Source organism: Phocoena sinus, chromosome 15 (genome assembly GCF_008692025.1).
Source record: "Phocoena sinus isolate mPhoSin1 chromosome 15, mPhoSin1.pri, whole genome shotgun sequence".
Lineage (NCBI taxonomy): Eukaryota > Metazoa > Chordata > Mammalia > Artiodactyla > Phocoenidae > Phocoena > Phocoena sinus.
Genome location: NC_045777.1, coordinates 13,378,881 through 13,398,874, shown reverse-complemented (window position 1 = coordinate 13,398,874; position 19,994 = coordinate 13,378,881). Strand labels below are relative to the sequence as shown.

Genomic DNA, 19,994 nt, shown 5'->3' with positions numbered 1-19,994 from the left:
CACGTGTCTGTATCTGCCAAGCTTTGGAGTTTGTGCCCAGGCCCATTTCAAAGATCCCTGAGCCTCAGGAAGCCCTGGGGTGACCAGAAGCCTCCCCCATGCCCACTCCTCTTTCTCGAATGACCCAAGGGGGTTAAATCAATGGGGCCCGTGCTGAGGCGGTTCTGAAGGGAGCAGAAGAGGCAGAAGAGGCAGAAAGCAAGCTTGCCCTGGATGTGAAAGCACAGTGACATCCTCTCCTCCTCGCTGCAGAGAATGGAGGCGCCCCAGTTACATCTGCATTGAAAACACTGATTTATTTTCACTTTTTAAAAAGTCCCGTCTTTTTAAGCAGAAAGGAAGCCACCTCATAAATGCAGAAACCCAAACAGAACTGGGTGACCTGATTTTGGGGAACTGGCCCTCACTTCCCCCAGACCTTTCCTCCTGCTGACGTGATCAATGACCCTCCTTCAGGGTTGGCCCTTTGGCCCCAGGAGCTCAGGGCCACCATCTACCGGGAAGCTGCCCAGTCCAGGAGGCTACCGTCCCCGGTCTTGTTGGGTGGCCGCTGGCTTGTCCTGGGGGGAGACTTCGACTGGGGGGTGCCGGGCTGGGTTTGGGAGGAACGTTAACATAGTCTGGCTGGGCCGGAGAGCTGCAAACAGCTCCAACCTTCTAGAACTCAGCCTGAGACATGAAGCTTCTCCCAGAATCAACGGCTGCAGTTTGACAGGCAGCTCCCAGAAATTTTCTGGCGAGATGGGCAGCTTCCAGGGCCGGGGCTTCTGGTGTGAAGCCAACAGTCTGCTCTGCTCCCCAAAAGGGCGACATGACTGACCTTGACCCCAGCATCCCACATGTCAGCGTCTCGGAAATTCTGCTTGTCACCTGCACTCTTGTTTGTGCCAGATACAGCTTTCTGTCCGCTCCCTTTCTTATTTCAGTAAATTTAGTTACAAAGGCAGTTTTCTCCCTCCATGGGGAGTGAGCACCACTTGCCCTAAACCAGGGTCTTTCAACTTGGGCACTGGTGACATTTGGGGCTGTGTCATTCTCTGCAGTTGTGTGCACTGGAGGGTGTTTAGCAGCATCCTTGGCCTCTACCCGTTAGATGCAAGCAGCAACCGCCCACAACGATGACAATAAAAATGTCTCCAGGGACTTCCCTGATGGTCCAGTGGTAAAGAATCCACCTTCCAATTCAGGGGACACGGGTCCAATCCTGGTCGGGGAACTAAGATCCCACATGCTGCGGGGCAACTAAGCCTGCGCGTCACAACTACTGAGCCCTCGCGCCTCAAGTAGAGAGAAGCCCACGCGCCGCAAACTACAGAGCCCACACACCACAACTAGAGAGAAGCCTGTGTGCCACAAGGAAGAGCCTGTGTGCTACAACGAAAGATCCCGCATGCCACAATGAAGATCCTGCGTGCCGCAACTAAGACCTGACGCAGCCAAAAAAAACCCGAAGTCTCCAAATATTGCCTAATGTCCCCTGGGTGGGGGGGTGGTACAAAATTGCCCCCAGGTGAGAACCCCTGCCATAAATGGATAGCAGCACAAAGAAACAAATGTAGTGACATTACGGTTAAATTCGCTTGCCAAGGGCACTGAACATTTTCTTGCAAAGGGAGCAGGCCTCTTTGAAGACCACAACAGAGGGGTTAATGGAATTCCCTCCTCGATGGCTCAGAAGGCTCAAAAGAGAGCACGATGAAGTTCAATGCCATTAATGGCCTGGGCATGGACTCCTAAGATGAGGACCACTGGGTCCTGCCCACTGGGAACCATGCCTCAATCCAGTCAGTGGGACTGGCTGGGCCAGAGGCCAGTGGACTGGCCCACCGCCTGGGCTCACAGGAATTCTAGATGCTGTTTGATGTCACCTGTGGAGAGACACCTGTGTGCAGTGGCCTTTGTCTAAAGTGGGGACACAAACTCAAATGCCTGCAGGGCCCAGGCAAGAGAAGTGAGTGACATGGCCTGGATTTAGGGTCACAGGGAGGGGTGGGGACCAGACCACACCCGTGGGGATGCCATTTTCAGAGTAAAAACAGTCAATACATTTTAAACACTGAGCGGGCCAAACAAAGCTCCTCTGGAGCTTGGCTGGGGGCCCATTTGCAACCCTTCGAAGGTACCTGATCTTTTCTGAGCACCTACTATGTGCTAGGTGCTGTGTGGAATGCTGGGAAACAGCTGTGATCACCAGGCAGGCCAGGCCTCTGTCCTGAAGGAGCTGAGATTCTGGTGGGGGAGACACACATTTAACAGATGAAGATGAATTTCAGACGATCTTAAGTGCTTTGAAGGGAGTTGTCAGGATGACAGGATAGAGTAAATCAGGGGAGGCCTCTAGGAGGTGATGTCTGCGCCGACACCAGAAGGTGGGTGAGAAGCCAGTTGTGGGCGCAATGCTTTCTAAGCAAGGGAAAAAGCAAGTGCAAAGGCCCTGTGATGGGAATGAGCTGGGTCGGTTTGAAGACCGTAATAAAGACCAGGATGGCAGCAGCAGGGAACAGCTGTGGCAGCCTGGCCTACCTGAGGTTGGACGTCACTTGCCCCCGCCCAGGCCTTCCAGGTAGGCCACACCTGCTGCCCTTCCCGGGTGCTTAGGGGAAACGGGAATCAGATACAGTTCTTCCCACCTCTGTTCTTTGTTGTTTTGTCTTGGCCGCGGACAAAAGCTTCCCTGGCAGCAAGCTACGAAGTTATTTCTGCAAAGGGCTTTTGGCCAAAGGCAATAAAGTCGGACCGTGACAGAGTCATTATTCACGCCTAATTGCGGGCTGGTTCTCGGCTTCAACTGCCCGGCCAGGGCTGGCAATGCCAGTCACTGCCCCTCCCACGTGTTAACCCCACACGTTCTCAGCACTGTTTACCCCCACAGAACCCACATTTAGGTTTCCAGAGACTGTAGTCTCCTTTGAGAAGAACATAAAATGGATGAAAGGCTATTTTAGCTGCTCGGTATTAATAATCCAATTATTTCTTCCCTTTCACCCAATCTGCAGCCATGGGCACCATGCTCACCCATCAGGCCCCTGCTATTAGGAGATGCGCGTCTCATTAGCTCACCTTGGAAATGGCCTGACGCTTGGCAATTATTTGATAAGATTGTACTCACAGGCAGGGGACGGAGTCTGAAGCAACTTTTACCAAATAACCCACTAAATTCAGAGATGGGAGTCAGAGAGAATCTCGAATGACAGGTCTGTTTCCAACCCTGGAGTGCTGTGCTGTCTAATTAGCAGCTGGAAATAGACTGTCACGTGGGAGGACAGCCTGGGTCACAGGTGTTCTCTGAGCTGGGATCAGTTTCTCTGGGGGACTCACTGGGTGTCATCAGGTGTTACTGTGTGTCCAGGTGCCCAGTGGCTGGAAGAAGGGGAGCGAGGGCCGGGCTGCCCGTGTTCATGGTGGGGCGGGGCCTGGGGGTGGCAGGAGCCCACCCACTGCGCAGGCCGGTCCCTTAGTACTGTGCACGCTTCCCTTCCGGGGCCAGCTCCAATCAGCCCCATCTTCGGGGTGAGGATGCTGAGTGTAGCCAGGATTCTGGGAGCTGGCTTTGGCCCATAAAATGAGGGGGGGCTCCCAAACCCTCAGCAGTGCCTGAACTACGGGGCCCCTGCCCGGGAAGAGCTGCCACACAGATTTGGGCATTCTACTTATACCAGACTTAAAAAAAATTCATCCACCCATCCATCCATCCTCCATTCACTCATTCATTCATTCAAAAATGTTAACTGCTCATCCTGGGGCAAAGCCACTTACTCAGGGGCTGTACAGAGGTTTTCTAACTATTTTTGTCTGTCCAGCATCTGGTCCCCTTCTCTTAACAACAGTACCCCAATTTCCTCTTGAGGATCCTCTCTCCCCTGCCAAGATGCCCCACCCTCTCCTGCCATGTGACCAAAGGGTGATCCTGTGACAAAAGTTGGCCAATCAGACTCTCTCACTGGGCCCCTGACATTCAAATAGAATGTCAAGAGCAGGAAAAAAAAAAAAAGCAGGGGTGCATTTATCTCATTGGAACCCCTCCTTCAGGAGGCTGCCAGTCACTCCTGCTCCTAGGCCCCTAGAACTTCTGAAGCTAAAGCCTTAAGAAGGCCTGGCAGCTTTTACATGTGCGCTCTTAGAAGTCAGGCTACCCTGAGACCACCATACTGTGAGGAAGTACAAGCAGCCACGGGAAAAGGCCATGTGGAGGAGGATGCAGCCATTCAGCTGATGGCCCCAAAGGAGCTCCCACCTCTTGATCAACACTAGCTGCCAGCCGTTTGGGTGGAGCCATTTTGGACCTTCCAGCTGACATCATTTGAAGCAGGAGAACCACCTGGCAACTCACAAACTCATCAGAAGTAAATAATCATTGCTTTCAGCCACTGAGCTGGGGACACACAGCTAAAGAGTCCGCAATGACACTGATTAGAGCCTGTTCCTCCAACGGGAAGGTTTCAGATGACCTAAGATGAGTCAACATTTTTGGTCCCCTGGGGCCAAGCAGATGCACACTTAGAGGAGATCATTCATTCATTCATTCATTCATTCATTCATTCACTGTTTCAAACAGCGGTAAGCTGGCACAAAGATGAACAAGCTTAAGGAGCTCCTATTCTGGTGGGGGGGAATCACACACTGCCTCAGTTTCCTCAGGTATGAAATGGAGATGATAACAGGTCCTGATTAAGAGGACTGTCATGATGATTAAATGCTTGGCAACAGTACCCATTAGATACTAGAGTTTGTTATTATTATAATAAATTGAAGTTCCAACGCATTGTCCCTAGAAGGGTGGCCATCTGGTATGAACAAAGTGTTACAGGAAAGGAAAAACTCAAATGCCCACGAGGGCCAGGCAGGTAACGTAACCAAGTATAAGAAAAACTTGAAACCCACACGCCTCCTTCTTTCCATCTCTCACTTTACCACTTTTGATACAGGCATTCGAACACAGAAATACTGATCCATGGGAGAGGAGCAGCAGGGCAAGTGCAATGATAAATGGCAAATGAACTTGGTTGTACCCTCAGACAATAGGGAATGGGGGTGAGGAGGACTGTGGCAAAGTGGAAAGTATACCATCAGTGGGTACAGGAGCCCAGGGCCGCCACATATAGCCCACGTCTATTTTTCAGAAGCTGGAAACTCTCATTTTAAAAATGTGAAGTCTCACAGTTGTTAAAAATCTGCCAACTTCAAAAAATGTTAAAAATAGTGTGTAAGTCAGGGGCTTCCCTGGTGGCGCAGTGGTTGAGAGTCCACCTGCCGATGCAGGGGACGTGGGTTCGTGCCCCGGTCCGGGAAGATTCCACATGCCGCAGAGCGGCTGGGCCCGTGAGCCATGGCCGCTGAGCTTGCATGTCCAGAACCTGTGGTCTGCAATGGGAGAGGCCACAACAGTCAGAGGCCCGCGTACCGAAAAAAAAAAAAAAAAAAGTGTGTAAGTCAAACAAAACATTTCTGTGAGCGGAATATGGGCACTGGTCAGCCAGCCTGTGATGTCCTATTCCTAAAGGATGGCAGAGCAAGGAGACCTCTCATTTTGTTCATCTGTAAAACGGGGATTAGAATATCCCTGTGCTATAGACTGAATGTTTGCATCCTCCCCAAATCCCTATGTTGAAACCTAATCCTCAATATCATGGTATCTGAAGTTGTAACCTTTGGAAGGTGATTAGATCACGAGGGTGGAGCCCTCAGGAATGGGATTAGTGCCCTAATAAAAGACCCCAGAGAGTTCCCTTGCCCCTTCTGCCATGTGAGGACACAGAGAGAAGATGGTGCCGTCTATGAACCAGGAAGCAGGCTCTCACCAGACACTGAAACTGTTGGCACCTTGATCTTGGACTTCACAGCCTCCAGAACTGTGAGAAATAAATTTTTGTTGTTCATAAGGCACCCAGTCTCTGGTTTTCTAGTACAGCAGCCAGAATGGACTAAGACACCCTGAGCGAGCACTTAGACCACCACCTGGCATGCAGAACTTTCTCAGTTGTGTGTGGGTCCCAGAAAGGAGGTGAGAGAGGTAGGTCTCCTGCATGGTGAAAGCTTCTTCCAGGAGGGGACAACTTGGGGAAAGGGGGGTAGTTGTCATTCCCAGGGCAGAAATCTTCGATCTAAGAGCCCTCATTACAAGGTCATGTCACAGATCCCTCATTAGAATGTCATGCCACTGATCTCATGGATTAACTTATATATCTCAGGTGGTCTGAGACTGGTCAGAAGCAGAACATTCCACCAGCCCTTTTGCAGGGCCTGATGTCCCTGCTGTGGTATGAGGGAGGTATCTGCTGCTGTGAAAAGGATGTTAGCACAAAGCCCGGCTCCTCCACTGGGCTGGGTACCAGGAGGGGACAGGGACTGGTGACTAGGTGAGAGCAACCCTCTCCACTCTCACCTGTGCTTTTGGCAGATGACAAACAGGTTTCGACTCCCTTGCCTTGAGCAAGGATCCCCAAACACTAGATTCAGATCCACCGGCACATCTCCAAGCCTCCTGCCTTGATTCCTTCTTCCCCAAAATATTTCCTGAGCACTCAGACTGCCAGGCCTTGTTCTAGGTGCCGGGATACAAACAAGGTCCCCACAACCATGGGGTGTACTTTTTAGCAAGAGGACAAAGAAGCAAGTAAGTAAATCCAGGTAATTCCAGGGAGTGAAAAGTGCTATAAACATAAACCGAGGAGGCATTCTTGACATTCTGAGGAGGGGACATTTGAGTTGAGACCTGAAGCATCCAGAGGAGCCCGACCTGTGATGCTCTGGAGGAAGAGCGGTCCAGGCAGTGGGAACAGCAAGAGCAAAGGCCCTGAGGTCGGAACAAGCACTGATGCAGCCAAGGAACAGAGAGGAGGCCAGCGTGACTGGGTGTAGTACGCTGAGTGGGGTGAGACGGAGGTGGAGGCCAGGCGGTGCAGGGCAAGGCGGACTTTATTATGGTTGTAGCGGGCCCCTGGAGGGAGGGTTTTATTCGAGGAGCTGCTAGCTCCTACAAGCCCTTTTGGGATTTTGCAGAAATGCACCCTTTCTAGCACTTACTCTCCTGCTTCAGCAGCCCTCAGCCTCAGTTGTACATTGGAATCATCTGGGAGCTGTAAAACAGCCTGATGTCTGCCCCTCCCCCCCACCCAGGGGTGCTGATTTAATTGGTCTGGGTATGGCCTGGGCACTGGAACTTAAGAGCTCCCCTGGAGATTCTGTTGGGAACCCCGGCTCCACTCACAAGCATCTCCCTGTGCACACGGTGAGGAGCCCCATCCTGGGCTCCTAGGACACACTCAGGGCCCTGTCCTATAGGTCCTTCCCCTACAGGTCAGCTCCTTTCCTGAGATGGACTCACTGAGGCCTAAAAGAGGAGATGGGCAGGGCAGGCTTAGGGGTGGACATGACATAGCTCCTCAGCTCAGGAAGCCACAGAATCAATCTTTAAGCCCAGTTATGCCTTCAGCCCGCTCCTGTCTCTCTGAGCTGGATGCTCCTCATCAGCAGGAAGGAAACCAATGGCTTTTCTTATGAACGGAGTGGCTGAAAAGACCATACAGGATGCTAGGTGTAAAAGCACTTCAAAAGCTAAAAAGAACTGACGCAGCCACTACAGAAAACAGTGTGGAGGTTCCTCAAAAAATTAAAAATAGAACTACCACATGAGGGACTTCCCTGGTTGCGCAGTGGTTAAGAATCCACCTGCCGATGCAGGGGACACGGGTTTGAGCCCTGGTCTGGGAAGATCCCACGTGCCACGGAGCAACTAAGCCCATAGGCCACACATACTGAGCCTGCACTCTAGAGCCCGCTAGCCGCAACTACTGAGCCCATGCGCTGTAGCTACTGAAGCCCACGCGCCTAGAGCCCGTGCTCCGCAACAGGAGAAGCCACCTCAATGAGAAGCCCGCGCACCGCAACGAAGAGTAGCCCCTGCTCGCCTCAACTAGAGAAAGCTGGTGCAGCAATGAAGACCCAACGCAGCCAAAAAAACAAAACAAAAACCCCAAAAAACTACCACATGATCCAGCAATTCCACTTCTGGGTATTTATCCCAAGGAAATCAAATCACTCGAAAAGCGATCTGCACTGACCCCCCTGCCATGTTCACTGAAGCATTACTTACAGTAGCCAAAATATGGAAACAATCTAAGTGTCCACTGATGGATGAACGGGTAAAGATAATGTGGTCTATGTCTATAATGGATTATTCAGCCATACAAAAGGAGGAACTCTTTCCATTTGCGACAACATGGATGGACCTTAAGGGCATTATGCTAAGTGAAATAAATCAGAGAAAGACTAATACTGCATGATCTAAATCTAAAAACAAAAAACAAACCCATAATTGAACTCACAGCTACAGAGAACACATTGGTGGTTGCCAAAGGTGGGGGGTGGGGGATGAGCGAAATGGGTGAAGGTGGTCAAAGATTTAAACTTCCAGATATAAAATAAATAAGTCTTGGGGATATAATGTACAGCATGGTGACTACAGTTAACAATACTGTACTATATATTTGAAAGCTGCTAAGAGAATAGATCTTAAAAGTTTTCAAGGAGAAACTGCACCTATGCGTGGCAATGGATGTTTAACTACACTTACTGGGTAACCATTTTGCAATGTGTACATGTATCAAATCATTACATTGTAATCATTATGTTGTATATCTAAAATGAATACAATGTTACATGTCAATTATATCAATTTAAAAAAGCTAAAAAGTATCTACAAATATAAGTAATAATAACTATGATGGCAATAACATCTACCTTTTGAGGTAATTTCCATGTACCCACACACTGTTCTAGTGTCTCACAGTAACTCTAGGAGGAGTCTACTGGGATTGCCCCCATTTTACAGAAGACGGCTCTCAGGCTCAGAGTGGTCAAGTGACTTGCCCAGCTCCACCCAGCTTCTGAATGGCCAAGCTGGGATCTGAACCAGGAAGTCTGGTTCTGGAGTCTACGCCCTTAACCATTATGACACATGGATTCTCAGGGCGTTCTGTTCAATCATCTGTACCATCTTCATCTCCTGTCCAGGTGGAAACCACTGATACCCAGATTAACCCGAGAACTCATCACCCCATTCATTGGAGAGGCTGGTCCACGCCAACCACATGCGTTTATTTCACTGGTTGGACTGCGATGTTTTAGTAACATGTCAACAGGAACGGTGAGGGGCAGAAAGAGGGGCTTGGGGACAACTCTGAGGCAGAAACTGTGGGTGCCTCCCCTTCCGGTCATTCCCTGGTCTACAGGACCCCAGTTTTTTCAGGGGGTGGATCTTCCCCCACCCTGGCAACAAACCAGCATTAGTCTAAGCCAGTGGTTCTCAAGGGGGTGAAATCATTCCCCAAAGAGGCGTTTCTCTGGAATTTGTGAGGTTTTGGTTGTCACATGACTGGGGGATGCTTCTGGTGTCTAGTGGGGTTGCAGGGATGGTGGATAATGCAATGCTCCACGCAGTGAAGAATCGCCCCATTTCCAGCATGACTTTTGGACATCCCACCAGACATTCATGTAGGTGAAAAAGCTTTTACATTGCGTGACCTTAGACATGAACTCCGCTTCACATATAAACGCCAAAGATGTATTTGTGTGGTTCTACCCTAAGCTGAATTTTCCAGGAATGCAACCACTAAGTAAACTGAGGGAAGACTGTAGTTTGTTTCATTTGGAAAATTTGGTAAATTGTTCTGTTTTGGAAAATCATATTACTTATGGCCATAGCACTTGTGGTCTTCAAGTTGCCAAACCCAAACATCTGTATCCCACTGCATTTGTAGCTGTCAGATTTATGTGATTCTACACTAGTGTGAGCATCTGACTGCTTCATTACACCTTCTAATGTAGTTGTGTCTAAGTGTTCATAGGCTGCAATATATATGCTTAATTATAAATCACTTTCCTTTTTAGCTTTTCTTTAAATTACAGTGAGGGTACTTTATTGATTAAAATATATGTGTAGACAGGTTATATTATCTATGAATTTACTTCAGGTAAACTTGGCAAAATATGTTTGTTATGAGAAGAAGGTGCTTGACCTGCTAATTTGGGGAACCACTAAGCTAAACCGAACATAAAAACCCTATTTCCCTTTGTCAGTGTTTGGCTTAGAGGCTAGTACAAAACCCAACCCCAGGCCAATGAAGCTAAACCTAAGTCTGCTGGGGTGGGGGTGTTCTTGAAGGATCTTGCTCTCTAATTAAAAGAGAGATCGCAAGGAATCCTGCTCTTTATTCCCATTTTGTAGGGGGATGTGATGTCTGGAGCTGTGGCAGCCATCTTGAGATCATGAAGCAACAAAGACCATGAAGCTGAGGACAGAGGAACAGGCTAGGAACATCCCGGGTCCTTGAGGACGTTATTTTTTAGCAACAAATTGGCCCTTGGGCTCCCCCGCTTTGGATTCTCATTATGTGAGAATTAAGTGTTGCTACCACACAAGCCACTCTCAGCCAGGAATTCTATTACTTGCAGTGAACACATCTTGATTCACACTCAAATGATTAGGACTCCAAACCACTAAGACTCTAGTAGGCTTTCCTCCTCTCTGAAATATCAAGGTAAGTGGCCTGCAATCAGAAGTCTGTGGACAGTGCCCGTCTCTAGAACAGGCCAGAAATGCTGCTTCTGGATTATGCGATTTTCACCAGAGCATGAACATCTCCTGGACTTTTGTGGCTAAAAACACTCCCCTTTTCTGGCTGCTGAGGTGGGTCAAGTCACCCGCTGGGACCCTGGTCTCCAGCCAATAAGAAAGGCTGTTGGCAGCATTCTTCTCCTAACACATCTGGCTTCCACCTGGCCAAACACATCTCGGGTACTGTTCATGGTCCCCGGGGACAGCCCTATCCGTCAACTCACACACACAAGCCCTGCTCATAACGACTCTGAGTTTGGGATAGAACTTATCCAAGTTTCAAGCAGGGCCCAGGTGTATAAAGCAGTGGATACAGGCCTTTCGAAAGACGAAGCTACACGTCAGAGGCCAGGGCCACCGGGCAGCATGTGTTTTGGAATATTAAGAGACAGTGGAAAATTCAAAACAGTGGCAGATGCTGGTTAGAGAGAATTCCACGAAGTCTGGGTCTGGGCTGGAGGAGAAGCTCTGAAGACCATGTGACCAGCTGTTCTACCAAGGAGGCACCGTGCTGCCTGTAAGGGCCAGGATCCCATACGAACTTCAGCAGTTTCCCGAGGGCATCTTTTGCAGAGTGATGACGAAATTTAGCTCTGTCTGCTAATCACTGAGCAATGAGTAGATGGGCAAGGTGGGGTGAAGGGGCTCGGCCTGAGCCTCTGGGAATTTCTTAGGACGATCATAAAGAGGTGAGCGTGTGGGATGTGCTAAAAATATTCATCCAATTGATACACGACAGGCACTGGAGCGGGGGACGAGGGAGGAAAGCCCACCAGGGAACAAAATACATTCTCCCTAGATGATTGTGTCCAGTCCCAGGGCTTAAAATAACATGGATGTACTGATGACTCTCACATTTCACTTGCCAGTACCAACCAGCTCCAGACTTGTGTATCCAGCACCCAGTGAGCCTTCCGCCACCCAGGTTGAGTGTCATCTCAAACCCAACATTTCCACAACTACATTCTGGATCATCCTCCCTCCTCCAAACTTTCTCTCCTCGTCTTCCCTACTTAGGAATCACCATACACCAAGCTTCCCAGTCATCTTTGACTCCTCGGCCTTAGAGATATATGGGGCTGAGTCATTCTTTGTTGTGGGGTTGTCCTGCACGTTGTAGGGTGTTTAACAGCATCCTTGGCCTCCACCCACTAGATACCAGTAGCATCTCCTCCCTAGTTGTGACAACCTAAAACACCTCCAGACATTGCTAAATGTCTCCTGGGGGGGCAAAATTGTCCTTGGTTGAAAACTACAGCTCTTCCCTCATTTTGAGTATCCAATCCACCAGAAAGTTCCACTGGCTTTGCCCCCCAAATATATCTCCAATCCACCCATTTCACTCCATCTCCATTACTACCACCAAAATCCTGGCCCATATCAGCTCACCATCCTCATGTCTCTGCTTCCACCTGCAAAGCATCCCTCTCATGGTAGCCACTGAGATCTTTTTAAAACACCAATCCTGTCATTCCCTGACTTAAAACTCTCCAGTGGTTTTCCATTTCATTTGAAATAAAATCTAAATTTCTCACCTTGGCCCCCATTTCTCACCACTGACCTCAACCCCCACCCCCACCCCACCCTGCCGCTTACTCACTACCCTTCACCCCACTGGACTTCTATTTGTGCTTTAAACAGGTGTCTTGAACAGGCCACTCCTCTCCACCTCCAGGCCTTTGCACTGGCTGTTCCTTCTACCTGGAATGCTCTCCCTCTACATCTTCCCCAGGTTGGCTCATCTCAAAATTTAGGTCAAAACTCAAAAGTCACATCCTCAGAGGGGCCTTCCTTGACCACCTGCCACAAGTTGCCCTCCCCCACTCCCCATAATTTCCCATCACGTCACTATCTTGTTTCCACCGTACAGCCTGTCACTTTCTGAAAGAGCCTCGGACTTGTTTGTGTATTATCTGCTTTCTCACCCTCCGGAATGTAATTCCATGAGAGTAGGGTTCTCTCTTGTTCATCCTAACGCCTAACACAGTGCCTGTCACACAATAGTTGCTCAATAAACACGTGTGCACTGACAAATAAGAGGAATGACCTCTTAATCTGTACTGCAGTTTCCAGAACACCTTTATATGCCTGATCTCATTTAGAGCATTTCCTCTGCCTTCTGGCTGCCCCTGCATCAGACAGGAGTACAAGATATGCACACTCGATGGGCCCTCTTTCCACCTCTTTGCTGATGCGGAACACACACACACGCACACACACACAGGGCACTCTGGTTCCCTTCCAGCAGCCAGGGCCCTCCCTGGGAGTTTGATTCAGCAGGGTCTGGGATTTGAGCTTTTTAACAAATACCTCCAGACGACTCTCATGGTGGAAGGTTGGGCAAACACTGCCCCACCAGAAGTCACAGAATCGTAGAAGTCCCTTGCTGACTGTCTCAAGGACCTGTAGGGACCCGGGCCACTCTCTGCTGGAATGGGCTAAATGCCTTGAGCCGTCATGAGCCTTACTTCAAACTGTTGGAGCCAAGAAGACACTAGGGTCTGTAGCCCATCCAGGAGGAAGAGTTTCAGAAGAAGAGACCTTCAGCCCCTTACCCCCTAAGAATAAAGGTGTAGAGTCTCTCGCGGGAAATGAGACAGGCTGGGACCTGGGACCCTTTGCTGCAGTGCCGCAGTTCTTGCACCTGCTCAAACGTCTCCTCGAGCAACAAAATACAAAGAAACTATAAGGGATTAAAAATAACTGCGCCCATGCACAATTGGGGCAAATTCTGGACAACAAGATACAAAGAGACCAAAAAGCTCAACTGCCACTTCTAAAGAGCCCGGAGCAAAAACAGGGCACTGTGCATGCCCCCTGCACACAACACCACCTAAGCGGGGGGCAGCCCACCTAAGCCACCGCTCCAGTCCGACCCCTGGACATACCCCTACCATCACCCCATATAAGGAATCAGCTCACACACCCTGAGGGAGGGAGCGAGCCAGCAACGGAAACTGTACTTGTTCTTACCCCCACCCCCTGCAGCAGCAGGGGCCCCAATAAAGCCTTTCCTGAAAAAAAAAAAAAAAATCACAGAATTCAGGCCAGGTAGCACCTGTCAGACACTAAGGCAGAAAAGTCCAGCCTCCAGCACCTCTTAACCTCAGTGGAGGGGCAGGGGAGGCTGCCCACTCAGCAGCTGTTTCTGCGGTACCCCCTCGACCAAATTGGAAGCAGGTCCATCTGGCCGTCATGTGTCACATTCATGTCCCCCCTCATCATAGGCACTGGCGATCTGCCTCCCCAGCAGCCAGGCTCGCTTTCCCTGGTGTCCTCTGGGGCCTTGGGGTCTTAGTTGGTTTGCCCCCAGCTCCAGGGTGGGCCCTGGGAGCCTGGCCTAAGCCCATGGTCACTGACTCATTTCCATGGCCAGTGACTGACCTGGAGTGAGACGTGACATAAAAGTCTGATCAGAGGGACGCCTGGGGCCTGGGTGGGCATTACCAGAAAAGAGGCTTGTTCTTTTCTGGCGGGCTCAAACCGGAGAGAGTGAGAGGACAGCTCTTGAACTCAACTCCTTAATCGTGAGAACAGCCAATGTTTCCCCAGGGCTTGCCTGTGTCAGACACCATGTTAAGCCCTTGACACTGATGATCTCACTTTAGCCTTTCCTACCAGCCAGGAGAGAGGTGCTGTGATCATCGTCATTTGCTGGTTGAGAACACTGAGGCAGTAGAAAGGTTAAGTAACGTGCCGTGGATCACATAACCGGGCAGGTAGCCACGCAGCCTGGCTCTCCTGACCACGGTGCTAGAGCCTGCCCGCCTCTCAGAGCTGGAGAGAGAAACCAGCCCCGTGGAAGAAAGAGCAGAGATGGAGAGGAACAGATTTTCAGGCCAAAATCTGAGCCCTGACTCAGCTACGCCTGAAGCTGTTACCTTAGCATTTTTTGGTCATGAAAGCCAGTAAGTCCCTTTCTCTTCTTAAATTGATTTGTGACTTTTTCCCCCTACTTTCTGTTGCTTACAAGAGAAAAGGTCCCGGTTACTTCCCAGTCCTTCTAGGAAAGTACCCTTAACTGATAATCCACTTGCGACTCGCACACAGCAGCTGCCCAGTAAACACCAGCAGATGCGGGCGAGGACGGCTCTCGCTTCCCACCCGTTAACCCGCTGGGTCTGTAACCCTGACACCCACCTGCAGCCAGCCTAACGCCACTTCCCCTCTCCTCTCCGAGTGAGGCCTGGTTCCCTAGCAACCATCCCAGTTAGGCAAACACGCCATTTATCAGGATGCCAATTAATTATAATGATCTTAATGATCTTCCAATTAGGCAGCGCCTTGCATCTGGACCAGGGGCACTGCAGATTCCCCGCCAGGGCCCATCACAAGGAAGTGCGTGGAAGGTAGGCCAGGGTGAGGCCTCCCTCACCTGGAGGTCAGCACTGAGAGGAGGCCCTACCTTCCACATCCACTGGTCACACAGGGCCCAGGCCTGAAACAAAGGGCCCTGGACCCCCCCTCCCCCTCCCCCACCCCTCCAGGGACAGGCCGATGCGACTCCATCACCAACCACAAGAGGGCCACACCTCTTGGAGAATTTTCACCCTCTTGCCATCGTGCCTTCAGTGGGCACGAACCCTCCCCTCAGATCTCATGGCTTTTGGCTGTCAGTCCACGTGATACATCCCTTTGCATCCCGACTCAGGGAGAGTGTGTGCGTACTTGCAGGGAGAAGGGAACATGGCCAGGCAATCACATATTTTCCTCAAGGCATCCCTCACCCCCAAAACCAAAATACAAACCCCAGCCTCCCCCAAACACTGGAGGTTTTTGGAGAGAAGTGGGACTACTGAGGGGCTTCTGCCTTTCAAAGTTCGATCGTCTATTGTGTTGTTCGATCGTCTATTGTGTTTGTTTTTTTTCCCACTGCATATGTTTCTTCTACAAGGAGGGAAGAGAGTACAGTGGGTCAGAGTGGACCCTGGAGGCCCAGGGTCTCGCCAATCCCAGCTGTACCACTGACCAGCTGTTGGAAAGTCACGATCCTCTCAGTGCCTTAGTTTCCTCCTCTTTAACACGATGACAATCACAGGACCTACCTCCCAGGTGTTTTGAGTGAATGAAATGAGTTATTACGCCTAAGGATTTAGAACAGTGCTTGGCCCGTGAAACACTACGTAAGTGTTAACTATCATAACAAGTCTAGACTAAACTCTTTCTTTTAAATACAAAATGGTCAGAAATGATGATATTCTTCTGCAGGACAAGGCTTTCAGTCTCCTTCTGAGGGAAGGAAGTCTAAAAACAGATTGGATGGAGTTGGGCCAGATTCCCTGGCTGGCTAACTCAGGAGACCAGAAGCTGCCCCCTTGAGGCAGGTCCAAGCAGATAAAGCGAACACATCCAGGGAAAGGAAGAGGGAAATATTATTCCCAAATCTAAAGGATCTTCAAGTGTGAGGGTGTGCGACCGCACACCAGCTAGGTCCTAGGGATGGCGGCTAAAGGGAGTTGTTGGGCAGGGGACACACACATGTACATACACCACACACAGTCTCACACACAGCCGCCTGGTTCTCCTCCATGCGGAGGCTTTTTACAATTAACTCATCACTCAACCCTCAAGTTTGAAAACTTAACATGCTATTAAGGTTTCAGACAAAGCCATAAATTCAAATAAAAAAACCGAAAAATATACACAAAGCCCAAAGCCCAAACCCACACTGACTCTCAGCCATGGCAGCCATGCCGACATCATGCATTTATGTGCATAAACTTGGCCCAAGGAAGATCCTTCATGAGCAAACGTCCAACTGCCATCAGCAAAGCCTGCCACCATCTCCCCTCGAGCTGCTTACGAGGACACTAAGTTACACACCCAGACAGGCTGTTGTGATGAGTTCTCTCTTCCACACGTGGGACAAGCACAGCTGGGAGAACCTCTCTCACCAGGTGAGTGGTCTTCAGTCTGTCCTCCCCACCCCCTTTCTACATGGAATGAATGCCTTTAATTTAATTAAAACCCTCCAGTGGCTCCGCAATGGGTAGTGGAGATGCAGCAATAGCAAATCTCCTTCACTATTAACTACAAGATGAGAGTAACTGTTCCTGCTCCGGGGAGAGACACTGGGTGTCCTCCAGGGAAAGCCCATCCTCCCTGCTTCTCTGGCCCCCAGAGAACCTGCCCAAGAGCAGCCTCCCTTCTCTGCCCCAAAGGAAGGGAGAGCGGCGCTGTGGGAAAGAGGCAGGGGACAGATGGAGGGGCACGCGGGAGGGTGTCCCGACATGCACAGATGTGCAAATACCCAGATTCAAATGTAAGCTAAATGTAATGACTTGGTTAATTAAATATTGACTTTTAACTCAAAAAGTGATTAAAACAAGCTGCAGGAAAGGCTGTCCAGAGAGCAGAGGGGGCAGGGAATTGATTCAGAACTTTCAGGAAGGGCGAAGAGGAGAAGGAAAAAGGGGACTGTCAAAATGAGTGTCTGGGCTCGTCCTACTGTGTGCAGGGGCCATGGTCTTCAGTCTCTACACGGGGAGTTGCAGACAGAGGTCACTGGGCAAAACTAGGCTTTGCGGGTGTCACCTGTTTCCCACCCTTAGACCGCATCTCTTTCCCTAGCTGCCCTCAAAGTGAACTGAAAGCTTGGGGTGCTCAGGAACTCGAGGCTGTTCATCGCTTTTCTTTGGATCATAACGCAGTGCCGGGCACCAGGAGGTGCTCCATAAAGGCTTGCAGAACGAATGAATGAACTACTATAAAAAATATTAAAAGAAAAAGTACAGTCCTAGAAATCGCTGCGGCTCCACTGTCACACTTCCGAAATCCTCGGGCGGCTGGACGCGAGCTTCTCTCTACAAGGAGATGAGAACTGGTTCTGACCCAGCCTGGGAGGACATTTGTCTTTATAATCCCATTTGCTTTCAGTATGTGCGAGCTCCCTATCACTCTGAAGATCCGGTCCACTGCTTTCCCGTGTCCTGCCCGGACAAGCCCCACGTGGTCTGGCTTCCAGCCGGTCCGTTGGGTCTAAACTCAAAGGGGTCAAAGAGGCCATCCCCCTGCGGCCGGCGAGCCCAGGAGCGCTGCCTCCAAGGTCTCCAAGGCTCCGCGAGGCGCGTCGGCGGGTCAGGGGCGCGGTGGAAAGTCCTCGCCCGCTCGCCCACCCCGCCAGAGGGGTCAAACGGGTCATCCTCCCGCGGCCCGCCGGCGCCGGAGCTACCCTGCAGCCCGCGCTCTGCGCTGGGGCCGGAGCCTGGCGGTGGGGACTGGCCCCAACCTCACCTGGGAAGCAGTCGCGGCCGCGCGCGCCCCGGGGCCGACTCCGGCCGCGGAGAGCCCCCGCCCCGCCCACCTGGCCCCCGCGCCCCACTCACCAGCGCGCACGGCCCCGGCGGCCTCAGCGGGCGCTGGGCGCCGCCGCCTCTACCGCAGCCCGGCCGGGCCGCGGGGCGCAGGGGAGTCCGCGCCGCTGCTGCTGCTGTTGCCGCCGCCGCCGCTGCTGCATCCCCAGCGAGTGCTGCTGCCGCTCCTCCTCCCCTCCCTCCGCCTCCTCCCGCCTCTCCGCCCTCTAGCTCCGCCGCCGCCGCCCCCCGGCCCCCGCCCCGGCGCGCCGCCCTCGCCAAAGTCCGGGTCCGCGCCTTGCCCGGGCGGCTCTCGCATCGCCCCAGCCTGGCTGCCGCGCCGCCCGAGCCAGCCCCTTGGCACCGTGCGGCCCGGCCCCCCGACTGCCTGCCTACCGCCCAGCTCCGCGCGGGGGAGGCGAGCGCGCGCCGCGGAGGGAAGCGGCGGGCAGGCAGCTGCGGGGGACCCCGCCGCGGCGCCCTCCCGGTGCCCTAGCGCGCGCGAGCTCTTTACCTCTGGCTGGAAGGACGGGCGGCCCGGCCGGCCCGGCCCTGCTGTCTCCGGCGTCCGGCCCCGGCCCCGAAGTCTGGCCCCGGACGGCGCAACGGCGGAGAGCGGGGGTCCGGGCAGCCCTCTGCCTCCTGATGCCTCGGGACCCCGCTGGCCGCGCTCCCGGCGCCGAGCGCGCACCCTCGCCGGGCCACAGACGCACACTCACCCGACACACACTTGCTCCAGCTCGCCCTCGGCGGAGAGTTGAAACAGCTGTGGGATTCGCCCAGGAGCTGGAAATGAGGGAGGGACGCGGGCCGGAGCCGTGCGTGTGAGGGTGTGTGTGTGTTGATACACACACACACACACGAGGGGGGCATCTCTAATAACTCAAATATTGCAATAAAGTCAGGAGGGCCATCGATCAGGTCCACTTGGCTGGAAGCGAAGAGAAAGAATCCTTGCCTCTTTTCCGCTTTCTTTTTGTCCTCCCTCTGAGCTGGAAGGAGCCAAGCGTTCCTCGGGACGTACGACGGTCCCGGCCGGGCGCTCCCCTCGTAATGACACGTTAATAAATGTTTTCTTTTATCTGCTTTCACAAGGGCTCGCCCCGGCCTGCAAACACCCGACCGCCTTCGCTGAAAGCCCGGCGCTCGCCTCTAACCACACACGTTAGCTTTTGGAGACGCCGGCTCGAGCCGTGGCCCGCGGCTGGATCGAAGGGTGAACTGCCCGCGCGCCCAGGAATCTCCCCGAGACATTAACTTGAGCTCACGTGAAAATAGCTGCCGTTGCCCAGAAATGGTCCGGGAATAGGAAAGAAAGGAGGAGAAAGTGGCTTCCTCCGAAAGGGGAGAAATTCGACTCAAGGTGGTGCTGTCTACCGCGCTTTCCACTGTCCCCAGCGTCGCAGGAGAGGCCAGAGAGGGACCTGGCTGATAGGGATGGGTAATGAGCCGGCAGAGACCCAACTAGTAGCCGCAGAAAGCACAGCTGAGCTGCTAAGGGAAAAAAGACTCAGCTGTAGATAGGTATACTTGCAGGCAGTAGTAACTGAGGTAAACCTGGTAACACTCTTACGAGGTATTATTATACCAATATTACACAGTTGTAAGTAGTGGACCCAGGATTTGAACCCAACACATTTGGCTTCAGAGTTATGTTTTTTTTAAATCCCAGGCCATTGTTACTTTCCAACACAGCGTCTCTTTTCTCTGCCGCAGTCTTCTTTCATGCTAGCTGTGGTTGTCATATTTAGTAAATAAAAATACAGAAGGTCCATGAGGATATACTTATACTAAAAAATTCTTCATTGTTTATCAGAAATTCAAATTGAGTGTCCTGACTCCTTTATGGCGGGGGCTCTAGGCTCTCCCCGCCATAATCTCCCTTAGCTACCCCAGATCAATTTACAGTCTAAGTAAATGAGAAAAACCTGGAACTTGCTTTTCCAAATCAGATTCTGGTGCCCACCTTTTGGGACCACTGAGGTTGCTGTTCCTCTGCCCTCTTTTTGCCTTGAATAAAAATGTGAGGCTTACCTCTTCACCATCAGCAATGAAAAATAGTGGGGACCCCTACCCTTTTGGCCTCA

The 19,994-nt window shown here is 51.6% G+C and overlaps 1 protein-coding gene across 6 annotated transcripts in view; it reads right to left on the bottom strand.

The window, feature by feature from the left end:
• The window catches only part of SULF2 (sulfatase 2), a 140,569-nt gene extending 121,361 nt beyond the window's left edge, over nucleotides 1–19,208 (bottom strand). The window contains exon 1 of one of the 6 annotated variants that reach the window (XM_032605634.1): nucleotides 18,627–19,208. The gene's annotated coding sequence lies outside the window, so the exon portion shown is untranslated. Of the gene's footprint in view, nucleotides 1–17,940; nucleotides 18,100–18,421 lie in introns of those variants that run through there. The other 5 variants (XM_032605631.1, XM_032605633.1, XM_032605630.1 and 2 more) reach the window with 5 other exon arrangements.
• Nucleotides 19,209–19,994: the final 786 nt, after the last annotated feature.